At 44.4% G+C, this 21,446-nt stretch overlaps 1 non-coding gene across 1 annotated transcript; it reads left to right on the top strand.

Annotated features, from left to right (window-relative positions):
- Positions 1–10,273: 10,273 nt before the first annotated feature.
- LOC119924336 lies at positions 10,274–10,411 on the top strand. The gene has a single exon (XR_005449109.1). It is a non-coding gene; the product is annotated as a small nucleolar RNA SNORA7 (small nucleolar RNA).
- Positions 10,412–21,446: the final 11,035 nt, after the last annotated feature.

Genomic DNA, 21,446 nt, shown 5'->3' with positions numbered 1-21,446 from the left:
ATAAATATGTACAAATAGACACAAGTGCTATGGGAGGGGAAAGGGGAAGGGCAGAGGGAGGGAGTGGGGCGATTGGGAGGGGACGAGGAGAGGAAAAAGGGGGTGGCTCAGTCTGGGAAGGGCTCCAGGAGGAGGTGAGCTCTCAGTAGGGCCTTGAAGGGAGGAAGAGAGCTAGTTTGGCGGATGGGCAGAGGGAGGGCATTCCAGGCCAGGGGGAGGATGTGGGCTGGGGGTCAACAGTGGGACAGGCAAGAACAAGGCACAGGGAGGAGGTTAGTGGTGGCAGAGGAGTGGAGGGTGTGGGCTGGGCAGGAGAAGGAGAGAAGGGAGGGGAGGTAAGAGGGGGAGAAGTGATGGAGAGCCTTGAAGCCGAGAGTGAGGAGTTTTTGCTTGATTTGTAGGTTGATAGGCAACCACTGGAGATTTTTGAGGAGGGGAGTGACATGCCCAGAGCGTTTCTGTTCAAAGATAATCCGGGCAGCAGAGTGAAGTATAGACTGAAGTCGGGAGAGACAGGAGGATGAGAGATCAGAGAGGAGGTTGATGCAGTAATCCAGTCGGGATAGGATGAGAGACTGAATCAACAAGGTAGCGGTTTGGATGGAGAGAAAAGGGTGATCTTGGCGATATTGTGGAGGTGAGGCCGGCAGGTTTTGGTGACAGATTGGATGTTTATCAATAAGGGATTTATAAATGTGTATCAATAATGGATGGATTTATGTATCAATAAATACATTGATAGATTGACAGAGAGTGAACAACTCTTTCCTCAGGGAGTCTTTTTCTTTTTTCCTATTTGTATTTGTTAAGTACTTACTATGCTCCAGGCACTATAGTTCTAGCTGGCCTAGACTCAAGGTAATCAGGTTGGACAGAGTCCCTATCCCAAATAGGGCTCAGAGTTTTAATACCCAGTTTACAGATGAGGGAACTGAGGCACCAAGATCTTAAGCGACTTGCCCAAGATCACACAGCAGACAAGTGATGGACCTGGGATCAGAAACCATGTCCTCTGACACCTAAGCTTGTGTTCTTTCCACTAGGCCACACTACTCTATTATCGATCAAAATCCAGCCTACTTCACTCCAAATCTGGGCATGTCACACATTTGGGGAAAATGAATGGTGAATACCGTAGGAATGTCAGTCAAATAGGATATGATGCTGAAGATCATCATCAATCATATTTATTGAGCGCTTACTGTGTGCAGAGCACTGTACTAAGCTCTTGGGAAGTACAAATTGGCAACATATAGAGACAGTCCCTACCCAACAGTGGGCTCACAGTCTAAAAGATGAATCCGGCCCCTCTGGGTTTCTGGAATGGACCAGGAATGCCATCCTTGGAGAGCAGGTGCGGGAGACCTTGGATGTCTTCTGATGGCTCAGTCACTTGTTTTTTCAAAGAAGAATCCAGCTCACCTTCAGCTACTTATGTTGCCAACTTGTACTTCCCAAGCACTTAGTACAGTGCTCTGCACACAAAAAGCGCTCAATAAATACGATTGAATGAATGAATGAATGACGGTTCTTAGAGAAACACTTCACAACTCCAACAGATGTCCCTCTGACTGCTCAAACAATCAGTTGACTATATTGTGTTTCCTTTATGCAGAGCACTGTACTAAGCACTTGGGAGAGTACAGTATAACGGAGTTGGTTGAAATTTTTCCTGCCCATAATGAGTTTACAGTCTAGGCTGAGAAACAGACAATAAACACGATAATGGATACATCCATTAGTGCTTTGGGCTGAGGGTAGGGTAAATAAAGGGTATAAATCCAAGTACACCCAGGCACTCAGCTTGCCCTAACTGTATGGCCCCTGATTTCAGATAATTTGATCTGACAGGCTATCTCTGGGCCTCTCTCTTATCCCCCTGCCATGCAGTTTTAGAAACGATTCTAAACATTCCAGAAAGTGCTAAGGTTCGTCAGGTAACAGCAGTGTGAAGTTTCCTGTTTCAGAATTTCCTCTCAGCAGTTCAACAGCTTCACACGTGTCAGCTCCAACCAAGTCCCCTATTTTTCCTCCTCTACAGTCCCCAGACGTGAAGGTCGGGGGTGGAAGGAGGGGCGGGGGAGGTTTAGGATTGAGTCAGATACCTCCTGTCCGGCATGGAAGTCCGGTTGAGCTAGGCCAGGGAATCTAGTGTTGGATCTGGGTGCTGCTCACTTCCGTTGGCAAGACTCCCAGGGCAGGAATAATGCGCCAGTGGAACCGTTCCCCTCCGGTCGGTCCTCAGAGATTCCTCCTCTTCGGGTTCAGAGGTTCAGCTGAAATCTTTCAAAAGCTCCCTTGCTCTGCTGTTTTTCAGTTCATCGGAAATCTCTGCCTTATTAAACGATTCTTCCCATTCTTCACACTCTCCATGTGGACCATTGGGGAAGGGGAGTTTGCGGGGGTGGGGAGGGAGGTATTGAGATGGTAATGAAAGAGCTTGGGTCTGGATGGGAGTTCAGAGAAAAAGATCGCAGGTTCAATTGGGCTGATGATCTGCTGTGCAGTCTTTGGTAACTGACTAACCTCTCTGTGTTCCAGTTTCCCAATCTGGAAAAAGGGGATAAAATAATAGCTCTCCCCTCCTCTTCTTCTTATTAATATTAATAATAGTGATATTTGTTAAAAACCTGTGGCTTACCAAGTACTCTGCTAAGTTCTGGGGTAAAATACAATCAAATCAGATATAATCCTATCCTACATGGGGTTCACAGTGAAATCAGGTCTTTAATTCATACTTCACGCCGCTGCCCGGATTGTCTTTGTCCAGAAACGCTCTGGGCGCGTTACTCCCCTCCTCAAAAATCTCCAGTGGCTACCAATCAACCTATGCATCAGGCAGAAACTCCTCACCCTCGACTTCAAGGCTGTCCATCACCTTGCCCCCTCCTACCTCACCTCCCTTCTCTCCTTCTCCAGCCCAGCCCGCACCCTCCACTCCTCTGCCACTAATCTCCTCACCGTGCCTCATTCTCGCCTGTCCCGCCGTCGACCCCCGGCCCACGTCATCCCCCTGGCCTGGAATGTCCTCCCTCCCCACATCCGCCAAGCTAGCTCTCTTCCTCCCTTCAAGGCCCTACTGAGAGCTCACCTCCTCCAGGAGGTCTTCCCACACTGAGCCCCCTCCTTCCTCTCCCCCTTGTCCCCCTCTCTGTCCTCCCCGCCTTACCTCCTTCCCTTCCCCACAGCACCTGTATATATGTATATATGTTTGTACATATTTATTACCCTATTTATTTATTTAGTTTACTTATACATATTTATTCTACTTATTTCATTTTGTTAATATGTTTTGTTTTGTTCTCTATCTCCCCCTTCTAGACTGTGAGCCCATTGTTGGGTAGGGACCGTCTCTATATGTTGCCGACTTGTACTTCCCAAGTGCTTAGTACAGTGCTCTGCACACAGTAAGCACTCAATAAATATGATTGAATGAATGAATGAATGAATGAATAATTCACATTTTATAGATGAGAAAACTGAGCCACAGAGTAGTTGATTGACTTGGCTATGGTTATACAGCAGACAAGTGGCAGACCCAGGATTAGAATCCAGATCTCCAGAATCCCTGGTCCATGCTCTTTCCACTAGACCATGCCACTCTCTCACTAGTCACTCACATGGACTAGGTCCGATCAGATCATTTTTCTAGCACAGTGTTTGGTACATAGTGAATCCTTAATGAATTCCACGATCATCACCGCATCAAACACTCCTTCCAGCAAGCTTTAGTCTTTCCCTTTCTAATCTTCTAATCCAGATAATGCGTTGAAGGTATTTGAGGCCTTCGTTCTTGTCCAACTCTCCAGTTGACATTTTTAATCTTCTTTCACTTCTTTTAATATGTGCACTGAGGCACAATGAGTTTTTTATATATTAACATGAAAGACAGATGGAAAAAATATATTGGACAGGGAACAAAAAAATGCAGGAAACAGAGATGGAAAGATCCCATTTTAATTTAGACTTGCAAAAAGTTTAGGTTTGGAAGGAGGGAGAGGTGGAAGGGGCTTCCAAAGGCCAGCTGCTGTAGGAAAGCAGAAACTAAAAAACAGAAAAATCACATCCCAGCAGCACCTTGACTATGGAAAGATTGAAGTTCCTCAGAGGACACCATTCTCAATAGGAAAAATAATAATGATACTTTTAAATCACTTATTATTTTCCAGACACTGTATTAAGCAAATGGGTGAATACAAGCTAATCTTGTTAGTCGTAGCCCATGGCCCACATGGGGCTCACAATCTCAATCCCCATTTTGCAGAAGAGGTAATTTAGGCAGAGAGAAGTTAAGTGACTTGCCCAAGGTCACACAGCAGAAAATTGGCATAGCCGGAATTAGAACTCGGCTTCTTCTTGCTTCCAGGCCCATGTTCTATCCATTAGGTCACACTGCTTCTCTGAAGTAAGAGGAAGAGCAATACCACAAAAATGTGAGGTTTTTTGAAGGGGAAATTTGAAATTGAACTCCTCCAAAACAGCAGTAATTGTATCTATTAAATGTTGCCTTTGAGTGAAAGCACTGGTTTAAGTGTGGTGTTAGAACCAAATGTAATAGAATACACATATAGTTTCAACCAACCAACCAATTAATCAACCAGTAGTATTTAATTCAGATAGCTTCAGATAGGAGGAAAAGGAGAATGGAAAGATGTATGTGTGTATGCCTTAGTGCTAAAATACTAGAGTATATTAATCAATGTATACAGAAGTTCCAGGGGCAGATGTGAGAATAATAATAATAATAATGATGGCATTTATGCTTACTATGTGCAAAGCACTGTTGTAAGCGCTGGATAATACTGATGGTATTTGTTAAGCGTTTACTATGTGCTACGCACTGTTCTAAGCACTGGGGTAAATTCAAGGTAATCAGGTTGTCCCACGTGGGGCTCACAGTCTTAACCCCCACTTCACAGATGAGGTAACTGAGGCACAGAGAAGTTAAGTGACTTGCCCAAAGTCACACAGCTGAAAAGTGGCGGAGTCAGGATTAGAACCCATGACCTCTGACTCTAAAGCCCGGGCTCTTTCCATTAAGCCATGCTGCTTCTGGCATAATGGTATGACCTTGGGCAAGTCACTGAATTTCTCTGTGCCTCAGTTTCTTCATCTGTGAAGTAATTAATAATAATGAATGGCATTTATGCTTACTATGTGCAAAGCACTGTTCTAAGCGCTGGATAATACTGATGGTATTTGTTAAGCGTTTACTATATACCAAGCACTGTTCTAAGCACTGGGGTAGATTCAAGGTAATCAGGTTGTCCCACGTGGGGCTCACAGTCTTAACCCCCACTTCACAGATGAGGTAACTGAGGCACAGAGAAGTTAAGTGACTTGCCCAAAGTCACACAGCTGACAAGTGGTGGAGTCGGGATTAGAACCCATGACCTCTGACTCTAAAGCCTGGGCTCTTTCCATTAAACCATGCTGCTTCTGGCATAATGGTCTGACCTTGAGCAAATCACCGATCTTCTCTGTTCCTCGGTTTCTTCATCTGTGAAATGGGGATGAAATATGTGTTCTCCCTCCACCTAAGACTGTGAGCTCCGTGTGGAAAAGGACTGGTTCTGACCTCACTGTGCTTCAACTACCTTAGCACTTATCAGTGCTTGACAACATGATCTAATGGAAATAGCTTGGTCCTGGAGTCAGCAAACCTGAGTTCTACTTCCAGTTCTGCCAACATTTTGCTGTGTGACCTCGGGCAAATCACTGCTCTTCTCTGTGCCTCAGTTCTCCTATTCTTCCTCCTACTTAGACTGTGAGCCTCATGTGGGACAGGGACTGTGTCCAACCCAATTAATTTAGACTGTGAGCTCCCCTTCTAGACTGTGAGCCCATTGTTGGGTAGGGACTGTCTCTATATGTTGCCAACTTGTACTTACCAAGTGCTTAGTACAGTGCTCTGCACACAGTAAGCCCGCAATAAATATGATTGAATTAATTAATTAATTAATTTATATCTAACCCAGAACTTTGAGCAGTATTCGACACATTCATTCATTCATTCAATTGTATTTATTGAGTGCTTACTTTGTGCACAGCACTGTACTAAGCGCTTGGGAAGTACAAGTTGGCAACATATAGAGACGGTCCCTACCCAACAGCAGGCTCACAGTCTAGAAGAGGGAGACAGAGAACAAAACAAAACATATTAACAAAATAAAATAAATAGAATAAATATGCACAAATAAAATAAATAAATAGAGTAATAAAAAAGACACATAGTGAGCACTTAACAAATACCATAGAAAAACAGTGAGAGCTTCTCAAATAGCACAAGTATATTATTATTATTATTAGTTATTGTAATAACAATAATAATAATGATGGTATTTGTTGAGCACTTACTATGTACGAAGCACTGTTCAAAGCACTGGGGGTATACAAGTTGAGCAGGTTGTCCCATGGGGGGGCTCACAGTCTTAATCCCCATTTTACAGATGAGGGAACTGAAGCACAGAGAAGTTAAATGGCTTGCCCAAGTTCACACAGCTAACAAATGGCTGAGCCGGGATTCAAACCCATGACACAGTAGTAGTAGTTAGGAGCACATGATTTGGGGAGAAGGAAAATTGTTCATGGGAGGTGTCTCTGGGGAAGTGGGATCTCACAAGGGTCTTGAGCATGGGCTCACAGGCTAGAAGGCGGAGACAGACAACAAAACAAAACATATTAAAATAAAATGAATAGAATAAATAGGTACAAATAAAATAAATAAATAGAGTAAGAAATATGTACAAACATATATACGTATATACAGGATATACATATATACATATATATATATACACACACACACATATACATATACACCTACATATATATATATATATATATATATATATATATATATATATATATCCTGGGGCAATGTGATGATGTTGGGTGTCAGATCTCTTATCGTGGGAGCATGACTGATACCTGTAGTCTACTGCGTTAATGCAGTGAGAATGTTAGCGGGTTTTCATAAATTGCCCACACAAGTCAGGAGTTTCTGATCACTCGCTCTGACCATTCAGTCACCCTCCTGAGAAGCAGCAGAAAGGCCAGGGAGAAAACCAGCCATGACGGGGAGGTTCAAGAAAGAGTCCAGGGAGAGATCCAGCCATGGAGCAGGCTCCCAGAATTGGGATCCCACGGTCAAGTCTCTCTCACTGAACCTCCTGCCCTCCCTTCCCCAAGCTGCCCTGGCCTCCCCTCCTACCGTCCCACCCTGCCGCTGCTTCTCTTCCTCCTCCCACCTCATCTGTCGGAAGGCTCTTCGCTAAGTTAGACTTGCATTTGCTCCAGAGGGAACATTTTCTGTGAAGGGCAGAGGCATTAATTTCTCTTCAGTTTGGAAGCAGTAAATTGTGCCAGAATCTTAGCCAATTTTAGTCCTGGAATGTGCTATTCCAAACAAACCAATAGACATTCAGAAAGTGATCAAATTGAATAGTCACACTGGGCTATTTAAAGGCTGCCTATCTTGGAAAAGTAGAGATAGCAATGGAAACTGAATTGGGGAGGTGCCAAAACCAGCTTTTCCACTCATCCTATTTGTTAACCCAGCAACGATAATTATACGTTGTAACTTCATGCTTCACAAACAGAACCTCCAGGATCACCATATGCCGGCCTGGCGGATGCCAAACATTTTCAACCATGTAGAGATGGAGGAACTGAGACTAGGAGAGGAGCTTCCGAAGTTATAAAGCAAAAAATTAAGGGGAGGGTACAGAATTCCCAATTCTACCTCTGACACTGGAATGCAGGAGATACAGATTGAGTGGTGCTACTGTTTGTTCTAGGGCACAGGTGCCAACAAGGCCCAAGATGTCTTGCTGCACATATCTTCTTCCCTCCACTCCCCTCCACCCCCCAACCTCCTTCCCCTCTTCACATCCCTTGTATATATTTGTACACATTTATTACTCTATTTATTTTACTTGTTCATATTTACTACTCTATTTTATTAATGATGTGCATATAGCTGTAATTCTATTTATTCTGATGGCTTTGACACCTGTCTACAGGTTTTGTTTTGTTTTCTGTCTCCCCCTTCTAGACTGTGAGCCCGTTGTTGGGTAGGGACCGTCTCTATCTATTGCCGACTTGTACTTCCCAAGCGCTTAGTACACAGTAAGTGCTCAATAAATACGATTGAAGGAAAGAAGAAGGCACCTAGAAGTTAAGTGATTTGCCCAGGGTCCTGATGCAGTCAGTCTGTCAGCACCGAGAAAATGCTCATCCCAACATGGTGGCAGGATTCACCAGTGACAACTTGAGAGAGGGCTGAAAAGGGATGTAGGCAAATAGAGTATGAAGCACATCCTATTGCAAAACAACATGCAGCCATCAGAAGAGGTTTGAATCTCCCTGAGGAGAGGTTCCAGGAAAGGCTGAGATTCAAAGAGGCAGTCCCCAAAACCTGAATACGTCTAGCTGGTGTCAAGGACATCCGTACAGCCAGGCTCAGGAAGTGGAATGGATTGTCACTGAGGTATTAATCCTTTCAGCCACAGCTATGCTCCCTGCCTGGAGCTCTCCTGTCCCTGACTAAAGCCCTCCTTTCCTCTCTTCTCCCAGTCCCTTCTGTGTCACTCTGAATTGCTCCCTTTATTCATTCATTCATTCATTCAATCGTATTTATTGAGTGCTTACTGTGTGCAGAGCACTATACTAAGCGCTTGGGAAGTACAAGTTGGCAACATATAGAGACAGTCCCTACCCAACAGTGGGCTCACAGTCTAGAAGGGGGAGACAGAGAACAAAACCAAACATATTAACAAAATAAAATAAATAGAATATGTACAAGTAAAATAGAGTAATAAATCCGTACAAACATATATACATATATACAGGTGCTGTGGGGAAGGGAAGGAGGTAAGGCCGGGGGGGATGGAGAGGGGGAAGAGGGGGAGAAGAAGGAGGGGGCTCAGTGTGGGAAGGCCTCCTGGAGGAGGAGGTGAGCTCTCAGTAGGGCCTTGAAGGGAGGAAGAGAGCTAGCTTAGCGGATGTGGGGAGGGAGGGCATTCCGGGCCAGGGGGAGGACGTGGGCCGGGGGTTGACGGTGGGACAGGCGAGAACGAGGCACGATGAGGAGATTAGCGGCAGAGGAGCGGAGGGTGCGGGCTGGGCTGGAGAAGGAGAGAAAGGAGGTGAGGTAGGAGGGGGCGAGGTGATGGACAGCCTTGAAGCCGAGGGTGAGGAGTTTCATCTCCTCCCCCCCTCCCGCCCTAGTCCCACAGCGCTTATGTGCATATCTGCAATTTAATTAATTAATTAGTAATGGTATTTATTAAGTGCTTACTACTGCCAGTCACCCTTCTATTTGCTGGAACAGATACAAGATAATTGGTTTGGACACAGTCCCTGTCCCACATAGGGCTCACCGTCTTAATCCCCATTTTTTAGAAGAGGGAACTGAGGCCCAGAGAAGTGAAGTGACTTGCCCAAGGTCAGACAGCAAACAAGTGGCAGAGCCTGGATTAGAACCCATGACCTTCTGACTCCCAGGCCCGTGCTCTAACCACTAGGCCACTATATGTTGCCAACTTGTACTTCCCAAGCGCTTAGTACAGTGCTCTGCACACAGTAAGCGCTCAATATATACGATTGAATGAATGAATGACTAGGCCATGCTGCTTTACTAATTCACTTATATTAATGTCTGTCTCCCCTCTAGACTGCGAGCTTGTTGCGGGCAGGGAATGTGCCTGCTTATTGTTGTATTGTGCTCTCCCAAGTGCTTAGGGCAGTGCTTTGCACACAGTAAGCATTCAATAATTACAATTGAATGAATGAATGAATAAATGAGCCTCCTTTCTGATAACAGAGGACGGCACTCTCTTTCTGTCTCCCTCTCTTTCTCACATACATCAAGATCATAATAATAACAATAATAATAGCACTTATTAAGCGCTTACTATGTGCAAAGCACTGTTCTAAGCGCTGAGCACTGTTCTAAGCGTCATTTCACATGGTTCACAATGAAAGTCGATGCATGCACTTACTATTTTTTATGGTATTTGTTAAATGCTTACTATGTGCCAGGCACTGTACTAAGGGCTGGGGTAGATACCAGTTAATCAGCTTTTACCCAGTCCCTGTCCTACAGAGGGCTCACCGTCTTAATCCCCATTTTACAAATGAGGTAACTGAGGTACAGGGAAGTTAAGCGACTTGCCCAAAGTCACACAGCAGACAAGTGGCAGAGCAGGCATTAAAACACAGGTCCTTCTGACTCTTAGGCATGGTCTTTGCATCATGCTAAGGCATCGTTCACCTCTCAGGGTCACACCTGGAGAGCTTCCAGTCCTCTACCAGTCTCGACTGTGAGAGGGAGAGTCAAGCAGAGGCCTGTCCAGTACATTCCTAGCTTGGCCAGTGGCTAGCGAATGGAAGACACTCTGCTATGAGTCAAAACTCACCCATGCTGGGCAGCAGTGGCTTGGGAGAGAGTCGAGGGCGGAGACTCAAGTTTACTGTGCAGAAGGAGGCAATGGTAAACCACTTCTGGATTTTTACCAAGAAAACTCTGTGGATCCACTACCAACCAGAACGATTGCAGATGGAGGTGGGGTGTTCTGGGAAAGAGGTGTACAGGGGCATCGCTATGGGTCAGACACGACTCGACGGCATAAGACAACAACAACAACAAGGCATCATTAATAATATAATAATAATAATAATAATGGTATTTGTTAAGCGCTTACTATGTGCCAAGCACCGTTCTAGCCTTCCTGACGTCTTTTGTGCCTCTGCAGAAGGGCCTCTCCATCCAAAGACCCCATGAAACTTAGATTAGAACAGTGAATCACAAAATGCAAAGTCCAGTTCCTGAAGAGTGCTGATAACACATGATTTCTATGCCTCAAAACAGACTAAAAGAGAAATTTGGGTTTCTTATGATAGACAAATATTTTATTACCTTTTTATTACCATTTATTTCTTTGCATTAATTGACTGGGAAGATGTTAACTAAATTACTCCCCCACTTGGCAAGTCTACTATTAAAAATAAACATCTAATCAAAGAAGAGATTACATGGAGGCTACTCCTCCATAAGACATGGAGGAGTTAGAATTCACATTCGGATTCAGATATTCCATACCTACCTATTGTTCTCTTTAACTTGAGTTTATTTGCTTTTGCTCAGCTCACCACAACTGCCACCACATGTCATCCCAAACTCAGTTCTTTCTCTCTTCCTCTAACTGAATAAAGGAAATATGAAGAGAACTTCCAAGTCATTTATAATCTATAATGCTTCTCAGTACCAAATTGATGGAAAATAATAACAATAATGATAATGATAGTAGCAATAATAATAATGATAGCTGCTAGGTACAATGTGTCAAGTGCTGTACTGAGTTATAATAAGAATAATAATGATGGCATTTATTAAATGCTTTCTATATGCAAAGCACTGTTCTAATTGCTGGGGAGGTTACAAGGTGATCAGGGTGTCCCATGGGGGGCTCACAGTCTTAATCCCCATTTTACAGTTGAGGTAACTGAGGCACAGAGAAATTGAGTGACTTGCCCAAAGTCACATAGCTGACAATTGTTTTGTTTTGTTGTCTGTCTCCCCCTTCTAGACTGTGAGCCCGCTGTTGGGTAGGGACCGTCTCTACATATTGCTAACTTGCACTTCCCAAGCGCTTAGTACAGTGCTCTGCACACAGTAAGCGATCAATAAATACGATTGAATGAATGAATGAATTGGCAGAGCCAAGGTTTGAATCCATAACCTCTGACTCCAAAGCCCGGGCTCTATCCACTGAGCCACACTGCTTCCCTAATTGTTCTGCAATAGATACAAGATAGTCAGATCAGACACAGTCCCTGTCCCACATGGGACTTAAACAGTCTAAATAGGAGAAAGTAGGATTTAGTCTCTATTTTCCAGATGAGGTAACTGAGCTCTTGCCACCAGGCCACAATACTTCTGAATAACTGAAGGGACAAGGACTGGAGTCAGTTGGAATTGCACAAAAGAATGAGAGTTTGGTGAAGCAGGTGTGTGTTTGTGCGTCTGCGTGCGCCCACATTTGTTTTGGACGTGGGTACAAAGTTGGTTGACGGTAGAAGGCCAAAGCCCTATTGCTTCTGCCTAGATCTCGGTTCTTGAGCTTTTTGGGGAAGGAGAATTTGGTCAAATGGGAAAAAGGTCATTTCACAGCAGCCTTGTTTGGTTTTTTAGGTGAGAGTGGGCGTCCTTGGCAGCGGGGAGAGAGACTTGAGTTAGGGTCATTTTCACTTTAGGGAGTGATTGGCGGCAGGGAGCGGTTTGTTCAGAACTTTTTTTCTCAGGGGAGGAGGAGGTGGATTTGACAGCTGGAATTAAGGGGCTGGAGCAGGGGAGTGTGGGAGGAAAGACCGACTTGGAGGTGGGTCAGGACATGTTTATGTAGGGGGAGGATTTTGGCAAGTGACACATGAAGGGTCCAGATGGTTTGTCGAGTGGGTGATCTGTGAGCCGAAGAATGATTTAACATCTAGGGGAAGGGGTTGTTTGCTAACTGGTGATGTGCACGGCTAGCAGGACATTAGAAAGTACATGAAAGTCCTTGGAGGATAGACTCCCAGATATTCATTTTCGGTTGTTAGTTCTCTCCAGGTTATTTTCCAGCCTGTGTCCTAAGACTCATTCAATACCCATCTCGCTTTATTGCAAATTCCTTGAGGACAGGGAATGCATCTAGAGATGCAGCACGGTGCGGTGAATAGAGCACAGGCCTGGGGGTCAGAAGGTCATGGGTTATGGGTTCTAATCCCAGCTCCCCCCAACTTGTCTGCTGTGTGACTTGGGGCAAGTCACTTCACTTCTCTGTGCCTCAGTTCTCTCATCTGTAAAATGGGGATCAAGACAGTGAGCCCCACTTGGGGCAATGGACTGTGACTCACCCGATTTGCTTGTACCCACCCCAGCGCTCAGTACAGTGGCTGGCACATAGTAAGCGCTAAACAAATACCGTAATTATCATTATTACTACTAACTACTGCACCCTATTAAGCACTTACTATAGTGTTCTTCACATAGTAGCATGTCACCTCCTAGAGGACATATATTTATACTATCCAAAGTGCTTAGTCCAGTATTCTGCAAAGAGGAAATGTGCATAAGTGCTACTGATTGACAGATCCATCCCCTCACTAGACAGTTTTATTCCCTTGTTTGAGTTTTCCCTGCAAGCTTCCGAAGTCAGCATCTGTGAGATTCTCGAAGACGTTTTTTTGGAATATAATTGTTTCAAGGAGATTCTAGTTGACCCATTGTTTTGCTGAAGGAACTTGTCTGCCATTGCTGTTGTATTATACTCTCCCAAGTGCTCAGAACAGAGCTCTGCACCCAGTAAGCAGCTCTCAATAAATACCATTGTTTGATTGATTCACTGATCACCGTCTTAGTTGCCAGATCCACGGAGGTGATTCCAACTCTGCCAAATCTGAAAATTTCCATTCAGGGCAGAGAAGAGACAACATGGCTTCCAGATTCATTCTAGGGCTTTGCAGTTCTCAAGGAGGAAGGGGAGACAATTTGAATCCCCTCCTATCAGAACTCTTGGAGGCCATAGAAATGACCAGTCTCTTCGGGACTCTCTAGACTGAGGTCAGCCTGGGTTTTAATAATAATAATAATGGCATTTATTAAGTGCTTACTATGTGCAAAGCACTGCTCTGAGTGCTAGGGAGGTTACAAGGTGATCAGGTTGTCCCACTGGGGTCTTACAGTCTTAATCCCCATTTTCCAGATGAGGTAACTGAGGCACAGAGAAGTGAAGTGACTTGCCCAAAGTCACACAGCTGACGATTGGCGGAGCCGGGATTTGAACCCATGATCTCTGACTCCAAAGCCCGTGCTCTTTCTACTATGTGCCAGGCACTGTACTAAGCACTGTGTAGATACAAGCACCAATCAGTTTCGACTCAGTCCCTGTCCCACATGGGGCTCACAATCTCAATCCCCATTTTACAGATGAGGTAACTGAGGCACAGAGAAGTGAAGTGACTTGCCCAAGGTCACAGAGCAGACAAGTGGCAGAGTCAGGATTAGAAGCCACGTCCTCTGATTCCCAGGCCCATGGTCTCTTTGCTACGCTATCTGCTCCTATTATCTGTAAACAAGCATCTACCTGAGACAGATCTCAAAGTTTTCAAAGTTTAAAATTGTAAGCCCTTTCAGGGCAGGGATCGTGCCTATTCATCCTACTGAACTTTCCCCAATGCTCAGTGCAGAGTTCAGCACAGAATAAGTGCTCTGTGACTACTAAAGAAGCAGCGTGGCCTAGTGGAAAGAGCCCGGGCTTGGGAATCAGAGCTTGCAGGTTCTAATCCTGGCTCCACCATTTGTCAGCTGTGTGACTTTAGGCAAGTCACTTCTCTTCTCTGTGACTCAGTTACCTCATCTGTAAAATGGGGATTAAGACTGTGAGCCCCACATGGGACAACCTGATTACCTTGTATCTCCAGCAGTTAGAACAGTGATTGGCACATAGTAAGTGCTAACAAATACCAACATTATTATTATTATTACCCTAGTGCTTAGAACAGTGTTTGGCACACAGTAAGCACTTAAAAATACCATTATTATTATTATTATTATTATTACCACTGATAGGCTGACTCCCCTCCCACACAGGACTACCATGAGAATAAAATGAAATGGGAGCAGAAAGAGGCAGATTGCTTTCTTTTAGGCCCCCTTTTCGGCCTAATGATAAAAGAACAGGACTGGGAACCAGAGGACTTGAGAGCCAGTTCTGGTTTCCCCACTCAGTTCAATCCATAATAGTATTTATTGAGTGCCTACTGTGTGAGGAGCACTATACTAAACACTTGGAAGAGTACAGTATAATGGAGTTGATAGACTCAGTCCCTGCCCACAGGGAGCTTACTGTTTTACTCTTTGTGTGATCTTGAGTGAGTCAATTTATCTAGGCCTCCATTTTCTCATCTGTATAATGGGGATAAGAGATCTGTTCCCCCTCCTCCTTAGACTATGAGCACTATGTGGTTCAGGGGAAGTGATCGGATCATTCCTACTCTAGAATTTAGCACAATGCTTGACACGTATTATTATATGAGAAGCAGCATGGCTCAGTGGAAAGAGCACGGGCTTGGGAGTCAGTGGTCATGGGTTCTTATCCCGGCTCCGTCACATGTCAGTTCTATGATCTTGGGCAAGCCACTTCAATCAATCAATCAATCAATTGTATTTATTTAGCGCTTACTGTGTGCAGAGCACTGTACTAAGCACTTGGGAAGTACAAGTTGGCTTCATCTCTCTGTGCCTCAGTTATCTCATCTGAAAAATGGGGATGAAGACTTTGAGCCCCACATGGGATAACCTGATTACTTTGTATCTATCCCCGCACTTAGAACAGTGCTCGGCACATTGTAAGCACTTAACAAATGCCATTATTATTATTATTATTGTTATTATTATCATTAGTGGAAAAAGCACAGATTTGGCAATCAGAGGACCTGGGTTTTAATCCCCACTCTGCCATATGTCTGCTGTGTGAATTTGGGCAAATCACTGCACTTCTCTGTGCCTCAGTTACCTCATCTATATAATGGGGATTAGGACTGAGCTCTCTGTGGAGCAGTGACTGTGCTCAATCCAAAGGTCTTGTATCTACTCCAGTGCTTAGTAAGGTGCCAGGCACATAGTAAGTGCTTAACAATTACCACAATTGTTATTATTATTACTATTATTATAACCATTAAGTTCTGAGCATATTGGGGTGAGAGCTTATTCTCATGTCTATGCAAAATGTTTTTAGGACCAGGCAGTTAGGAGAGTAGAGTAGGGCAAAAAACTGCATGGCCTGTTGGATAGAGCAAGGGCCTGGGAACCAGAGGATCTGGGTTCTAATCCTAGCTCTTCCACTGGCCGGCTATGTAACCTTAGGCAAGTCACTTGACTTCTCTCTGCCTCAGTTTCCTCAACTGCAACATGGGGTTTAATATCTGCTTTCCCTCCTACTTGACTGTGAGATCCATGTGGGACAGGGACTATATGCAGCCTGCTTAACGAGGAGGTGAGACAGTTTGTGCTACCCCACCACTGAATTCCTTCAGGAAAGACTAAGCTGGAGGATGAAGACAGCATGGAAGAGGAGGAAGGGGGAGGCTTCCTCACAAACTACAGGCCAGAAAGCCCATGTGATCTTTTGGGGGGATGTGTGACAGGCATAAACCCCTTGAACCACCATAGTAAAGAAACAAATCCATCAGCAGGGCCATCTTCAGAGAGCACAGGAGGCATCTTCTAGACTGTGAGCCCACTGTTGGGTAGGGACCGTCTCTATATTTTACCAACTTGTACTTCCCAAGCGCTTAGTACAGTGCTCTGCACACAGTAAGCGCTCAATAAATACAACTGATTGATTGATTGATCCAGCCACTTTCATTCATTCAGTCGTATTTGTTGAGCGCTTACTGTGTGCAAAGCACTGTACTTAGTGCTTGGGAGAGTCCAATAGAAAAACAAAGAGACACATTCCTGCCCACAGTGAGCTCACAGTCTAGAGGGGGAGACAGACATTAATAGACATAGATAAATAAATGAATGAATAAATAAATAAATAACAGATATATACATATAATAATAATAATGATGGCTATTTGTTAAGCGCTTACTATGTGCAAAGCACTGTTCTAAGCTCTGGGGGGAGATACAAGGTGATCAGGTTGTCCCGCGTGGGGCTCACAGTCTTCATCCCCATTTTCCAGATGAGGGAACTGAGGGGAAGAGAAGTGGAGTTGCCCAAAGTCACACAGCTGACATGTGGTGGAGCTGGGATTAGAACCCATGACCTCTGACTCCCAAGCCTGGGCTCTTTCCACTGAGCCACCCTGCTTCTGCTTCTACATATGTGATAAGGGGGTGGGAGGGAGGATGAATGAAGGAGCAAGTTAGGGAGGTGGGGAAGGAGTGGGAGAAGAGGAGAGGAGGGCTTTGTCAGGGAAGGCTTCATGGAGGAGATGTGCCTTCAATAAGGTTTTGAAGGGGAGAGCAATTATCTGTCTGATATGAGGAGGGAGGTCAGTACTGGCTAGAGGCAGGATGTGGATAAGAGGTCAGCGGCGAGATAAATGAGATTGAGGTCCCTTGAGAAGGTTCATTCATTCATTCAATCATATTGGAATCTGCCTGTGTGGCTCAGTGGAAAGAGCACGGGCTTTGGAGTCAGAGGTCATGGGTTCGAATCCCGGCTCCGCCACATGTTTGCTATGTGACCCTGGGCAAGTCACTTCAGTTCTCTGAGCCTCAGTTACCTCATCTGTAAAATGGGGATGGGGATGAAGACTGTGAGCCCCACGTGGGACAACCTGATCACCTCATATCCCCCAGTGCTTAGAACAGTGTTTTGCACATAGTAAGCACTTAACAAATGCCATTATTATTATTTATTGAGTGCTTACTGTGTGCACAGCACTATGCTAAGCGCTTGGGAAGTACAAGTTGGCAACATATGGAGACAGTCCCTACCCAACAGCTGGAGAAGGTTAGCATTAGAGGAATGAAGCGTGCACTCAGGGCATCTCTGGAGCAGTGAGGGTGGGCTCAAAATCTCCCAGGAGAAACCCTCCAGGTTTTCAGGTAGGGGTGTCCAACGGGCTTCCAGATGACACCATTACATTGAGAAGCAGCGTGACTCAGTGGAAAGAGACCGGGCTTTGAAGTCAGAGGTCATGGATTCAAATCCTGGCTCTGCCGATTGTCAGGTGTGTGACTTTGGGCAAGTAACTTCACTTCTCTGAGCCTCAGTCATTACATCTGTAAAATGGGGGATTAAGACTGTGAGCCCCCTGTGGGACAACTTGATCACCTTGTAACCTCCCCAGCACTTAGAACAGTGCTTTGCACATAGTAAGCACTTAATAACTGCTATTATTATTATTATTATTATTATTATTATTATTACTATTATTATTGCACCATGTACATACACAAGGGATCATGGTGATGACAGGCAGAATGAGCACAAACGAGAGTAAAATGATGATGTTGAGTTGAATGATGAAGGTAATGGCAAAATCAGCGTGGCCTAGTGGAAAGAGCACAAGCCCCGGTGGCCGAAGGACCTGGCTTCTAATCCCAACTCAGCCACCTGTCTGTTGAGTGATCTTGGGCAAGTCACTTCACTTTTCTGTGCCTCAGTTTGCTCATCTGTAAAATGGGAATAAAGATTGGGAGCCCCATGTAGGACACTGATTGTGTCCAACCTGATATGCTTGTATCCACCCCATTGCTTAGTACAGTGCCTAGCACATAGTAAGTGCTTAACAAATACCATTTATTATTATTATTATCAAGTATATTTGACTCGACTTGGAGGGGTCAAATGTCTGAAACCAGCCCTGTCCCCAAGGTGGTTACAGAGAACTGGAGATGCTTTCACTCTCACAACAGACTTCCAACCCTACAGATCCTGGCTCTGCCACTTGTCAGCTGTGTGACTCTGGGCAAATCACTTCACTTCTCTGAGGCTCAGTTACCTCATCTGTAAAATGGGGATTAAGATTGTGAGCCCCACGTGAGACAACCTGATCACCTTATATCCTCCCCAGCGCTTAGTACAGTGCTTTGCACATAGTAAGCGCTTAACAAATGCCATCATTATTATTATTTCTAAAATACACATCCTCAGTAAATAGTAACAATTACTAAGTGGATATTTTATCTCCCTTTTACAGATTAGGAAACTGGAGCAAGAAGAGGTTCAGTGACTTACCCGAAGCAGGCAAGTGATGAAGTCAGGACTAGAATGTGACAGATCTCCCAATGCTCTTTCCAATCAAACAATCAATCAATGGTATTTATTGAACCCTGGTACACCCTCTCCCCATCTCTCGTCTGAAAGCTCCTTGTGGACAGGGATCACTCTTACCCATTCTATTGCATTGTAATAATAATAATAGTAATAATAATAATAATAATGGCATTTGTTAAGCGCTTACCATGTGCCAAGCACTGTTCTAAGTGCTGGGATAGACACAAGGCTATCAGGTTGTCCCACGTGGGGCTCCCAATATTAATCCCCATTTTACAGATGAGGTAACTGAGGCCCAGAGAAGTGAAGTGACTTGCCCAAAGTCACACAGCTGACATGTGACAGGGCGGGATTAGAACTCAAGACCTCTGACTCCCAAGCCCAGGCTCTTTCCACTAAGCCAAGCACTTAGGGCAGTGCTCTACATAAAGTGAGCATTCAATAGATACTATTGATTGATTGTTATTATTAATAATAAAAATAATAATAGTGGTACTTAATTATAATAATTATGGTATTTGTTAAAGACTTACTATTTGCCAGGCACTGTACTAAATGCTGGGGTGGATATAAGCAAATTGGGTTGGACACAGTCCCTGCCCCAAGTGGGGCTCTCAGTCTCAATCCCCATTTTACAGATGAGGGAACTGAGGCACAGAGAATAATAATAAAGTAATTTACCCAAGATCACACAGCAGACACGTGGTGGAGCAGGACTAGAACCCACGACCTTCTGAATCCCAGGTCTGGGCTCTCAAGCACTTAGGGCAATGCTCTAATGATAATAATAATAATAATAATAATAATAATGGCATTTATTAAGTGCTTACTATGTGCAAAGCACTGTTCTAAGCACTGGGGAGGTTACGAGGTGATCAGGTTGTCACACGTGGGGCTCACAGTCTTAACCCCCATTTTACAGATGAGGTAACTGAGGCCCAGAGAAGTTAAGTGACTTGCCCAAAGTCACACAGCTGGCAACTGGCGGAGCCGGGGTTTGAACCCATGACCTCTGACTTCAAAGCCCGGGCTCTTTCCACGGAGTCATGCTGCTTCTCTACCTACAGTGAGCACTCAACAAATACCATTGAGTGATTATTATGATTATTATCATTAATAATAAAAATAATAACAATAGTGGTATTTATTAAGGATTTACTATATACTAGGCACTGTACTCCGTGCACTGGGATAGGTACTGGGATAGATACTAGGATAGATAGTTACGTGACCCCCCTGAGCGAGAACTCACCTCCTCCAGGAGACCTTCCCAGGCTGAGTTCCTTCCTTCCTCTCCCCCTCCTTCCCTTCCCCACAGCACCTGTATATATGTATATATGTTTGTACATATTTATTACTCTACTTATTTATTTATTTTACTTGTACATATTTATTCTATTTATTTTATTCTGTTAATATGTTTTGTTTTGTTTTCTGTCTCCCCCTTCTAAACTGTGAGCCCACTGTTGGATAGGGACCATCTCTATATGTTGCCAACTTGTACTTCCCAAATGCTTAGTACAGTGCTCTGCACACAGTAAGTGCTCAATAAATATGATTGAATGAATGAATGAATACAAGATAATTGGGTTGGACACAGTCACTGTCCCACTTGGGGCTCACAGTCTTAATCCCCATTTTAATTAATTAATTAATTAATTATGACATTTGTTTATTATGTGGCAGGCATTGTACTAAACCCTGGGGTGGATACAAGCAAATCAGGTTGGACACAGTCCCTGCCCCACGTGGGACTCACAGTCTCAATCCCCATTTTACAGGTGAGGGAACTGAGGCCCAGAGAAGTAAAGTGACTTGCCCAAGATCACACAGCAGATTTTGGCAGAGATGGGATTAGTACTCATCACCTTCTGACTCTCAGGCCTGGGTTCTGTCCACTATGCCAAGAGGAAACTGAGGCTCAAAGAAGTTAAACGACTTGCCCAGGGTCACACTCCAGGCGGGGTTGGGATTAGAATGCAGGTCCTCCGACTCCGAGGTCTGTGTTCTTTCCATTAGCCCATGCTGCTTGGTTTGTAGATTGATTTGTCGTATAGAAAACTCCTGCCATCTTTTCCCTATTTGGGTAATTGCCGTGTTGGATGATGCAGCAACTGAAGCCTTAATGAATGGAGGATTGGATCAAGTTTTAGGAGGATTTCCCTCCTGCTTCTGCAACTTTTTCAGTAGGCATATAGAGTAAAAAGGGCCACCATGCCTCTTTTGCCTCTTTAATCCTAGGCCCGCCCTTCACTCACGACAATAGCGATACGATTCTATTAACACGCACTGATATTTGGCATTTTCAAGAATTAAATATCCTTCCTCCTAAAAGCGTCAGGGGGTCTGATAAGAGGTGTCGAAGGACAGAGAGACCGAAGACAGTTTATGCCTAGCCTCTATTTTTTTAACAACCCATCAGATGAGAAACGAGTCCACGGTCATAGTCAAGACATTTGCATCAAAGAGAAGATCAGGGGAGATAAACAATAAAAGCCTTTCACAGGAGCGGAAATAATAATCAGAGACACTAAATCATCATTTAATGGGTTAACAACAATGGTCCTGTTCCATTAAAAATAGAATCGACATAGTTTAGGACATGTTATGCCATCTAGTAAATTGATTTGTGAGACAACATCCTGGAACTACCCAGTTTTGTGCACC

The sequence above is a fragment of the Tachyglossus aculeatus genome, chromosome 2 (assembly GCF_015852505.1).
Source record: "Tachyglossus aculeatus isolate mTacAcu1 chromosome 2, mTacAcu1.pri, whole genome shotgun sequence".
In the NCBI taxonomy this organism is placed as follows: Eukaryota; Metazoa; Chordata; class Mammalia; order Monotremata; family Tachyglossidae; genus Tachyglossus; species Tachyglossus aculeatus.
The sequence above is the reverse complement of the archived record's forward strand: the minus strand, read 5'-3'. Positions and strand labels throughout refer to the sequence as shown.